Raw genomic sequence first — 3255 nt, forward strand, 5'->3', positions numbered from 1 at the left:
TTTAATAGATTGCGAGGATTTGTGTACGTTTTGTAACATTCAAATAGTCTTTATGATGTAGCCTACATTATGTAAATATGCTCAAATATAGGATCATAGGAAAACGAAATGTTTATTTTTAAATAATATGTTTATTGAAGTATAATAATCCAGTTATTAGAAGAAAAATATAAAGTTATATTCAATTATAAATTGAATTTAAACATGTAATTTGTACTAATCTTATTGCATATGTCTGTTGTCTTTGTTAACAGCCAAATCTATCTGGATTGTGGGGTCCAGCCTAATTGCTCGGGCTTACCCCCGAGCATGTGAAACAATTGGGCCAGACCTTCACTTGCCAGCAGATATTGTTTGGATGGGTAAAGGTGGGATGCGCTGGGGAGACGTGCTCCCTAAGATGAACCTGGAACTCCGAACTCAGCACCCTCCTGACCTCCTGGTTCTACATGTTGGTGGAAACGATTTGGGAGCAGTTCCACGGTTGTCCCTGTTCAACAGCATGAAGCGGGATTTGCGTCTCATTCAGGACATGTGTCCTGACACAATCATTGTATTTTCTGGCATAGCTGCCAGATGCAATTGGAGAAGGGTCAGGAGTGCCCAAAGCATGAATAAAACCTGGGTGAATGGCAAGGTGAAAGAATTTCTGCAGAACAATAATGGGGCAGTGATTCTGCACAGAGACATTCTTAGTCACCACAAGGACCTTTTTTTAAGGGACGGTGTTCATTTTTCAACTAAGGGCAATGACATTTTCATTGGCAGTCTCCAACATGGTCTCCAAGACCTGTTGTAATTAAAGGTCTTTGTCAACTTTCAAATGTGTCTTTCTTAAAACATGTTCTTATCAACAATGCAAATGGTTTTACATTTAAAAAGTGTATATGTTCATGTGTATATGTTCATATATGTTCTGATTCTATAATTGAATCAAACAATCTTTGTTTTTTTAATATCATTATCTTAGATAGGTTACATTGGTACTGTATGCAACAATGAGTAGGTTGACATACTGTGATCCATTGCACTGACATATATTCAATAAGGTTCAATCGACTCATCACAAGGATTTATTGATTAATTCCTCGTATTGCTATGATTTCACCGTTTAACCTTTTATTTTGAAGATCCGCGACTAGTTGTTGGGGGGTTTACGCATATTTCCGGTTACGGAATTCGCTTCCGTATCTACTATCTAAAGTCCAAAGCATGCAGGCGATTTTCTTCCCCATTTCTGCCCAAGATTGACGCAGATACAGGCTCTTTTGTGTTTTGCATACTGTAAGTACAAAAACGACTATTTGAGTGTTTTCTGTTTGTACCGCTGTATTTCTTTGCTGACGATTGTGAATGGATTTCATCTGTTAGGTCAATCTGTATGCTAAATCCAGGCAAAGATTCATTAGCTTTTGTGCTAGCTAGCAAAACATAACAACAGACACCCTCACGACGAACGGCGCATCAGTGCGCCTTTACATTAAAACCCCCTTATGGCCAGTTACGTATCTGAATCAATAAATCCCTTATGGCCACTGACGCTATTGACGTAATCGTTTAATCCCCTGTAATCGAGAGTTTAATATAACCAAATGTAGCAACTATTAGCTTGTTTGGCTAACGGCTGATGTAATCTATCTAAAACCGGCCGAAATCCGCGCGTGCACGGTCGATCACGCACGCGTGTGATCGCGCATGCATCGCCGCGTAAAATGCGATATTTTGGGCTTGATTAGAGCTTAATTTGTCTTAGTTATTAAAATAAACAATGATCGCTTAGCATTCCGGACATTTGATATTGCTGCACCAGTCCAAACTATTCCCGGATGTTGTGATTCCTTAAACCGGAAGTGGCATCGCCAGATTCGCTCTATTTGGTCAAAATCGACATGATGGTGACGTTACCGCCACCATCAGGACTGGGTATAATACTATAGGATTTCCGTGTGAAAATGAGTTGGAGTGTGTATATCACGGATTTTTCTATTGGCATTAAAATGACAAATTAAACATATGAATAGTGCAGGCAGAAGGCACAATCCACTGTTAATTAGGCTGGCCATAAGCCAGTTTTAATGCTAAGATGTGCCATTGTCATTGTCACCCATTTGAAAAGATATGCCAGGGACCCCCAGTAGAGAAGATGTTTATAGCTAAGGCAGTAATTCTCAACCTGTTTAATTTCAAGGACCTCCAGTTTGACATGCATTGGTCTACGGATCCCCATTTAGTGGTATTTCTATTTTTGAGACCCTATTTTAAAATCAATGTTGTTTTAATTGTGAGAGTGTACAAATGGGATTCCATTTGTCCACTCTCTGAGTTACAGATCAATAAGGGTCCATTTGGTTCCTAACCATCATCCAGCTGGGGACCCCTCGGAACTCCTCCAAGGACGCCCGGGGGTCCCCAGACCCCACCCCGGGAACCACCGGCCCATGTATACATATGCATATTTATAAATAGATTTCATATACATATGTATATATTTTTATACATTTATATTATATTTATATAGGCCTATAGGTCAGTGTATCCTAAAGTGGGGTCAGAGGGAGCTCCAGGGGGCCCTCAGCCAAATGATGGCCAGGAACCAAAAATGTTATAAGCCTAGGCCTAAGCATAGTTCCTTAAAATGTATTTTTTTTTTTACTTTGTTTTCATTTCAGTTTTGACAACTTATATAAATGCATTGTGGGAATTATTTTGTCCTTTGTCTTGTTCTTCAGCTGTTTACAAACATGTTAGACAAGAAATAATTAAAATATAAATCAAAAGCATAAATCCAGATGCATAACAATTATGACTTATGACACAATGAACCCACTTTTTCATTTACATTGAATGTCATCAGGTTTGGAGGCTTGCCTTTCAGCTGGCATGGGAGCATGGCTGCTAATACAAATACAGACCAGCATCACCCGCCTTGGAGGATTCGGCACCTTCAAGTCCTACTTACTCCACACCTGAGGTCACCTCTAGTCCACGCTAGGCCACACAGGCCAAGTATGGGTGAGTATTTTGAATATTGTTGTAGAGGCATGTACATATTCTGTGTGTGAGAGACGTGTGCATGTATAAGTGGTTATTGTGATGTGTTGCACAAGAAATATCTATTATCCTGTCAGTAAGGGACATTTTCAGTTGCCTGCTTCTTGTGCTGACAATTTACGTCAGTTGTCAAGAGTTTGCATACATGTAGAACGAGTTATGTTAGCTATAATCATTATAGATAATTAACATTCACTGTGATAC

This window comes from Electrona antarctica, assembly GCF_951216825.1.
Source record: "Electrona antarctica genome assembly, contig: scaffold_25, whole genome shotgun sequence".
Taxonomy (NCBI): Eukaryota; Metazoa; Chordata; class Actinopteri; order Myctophiformes; family Myctophidae; genus Electrona; species Electrona antarctica.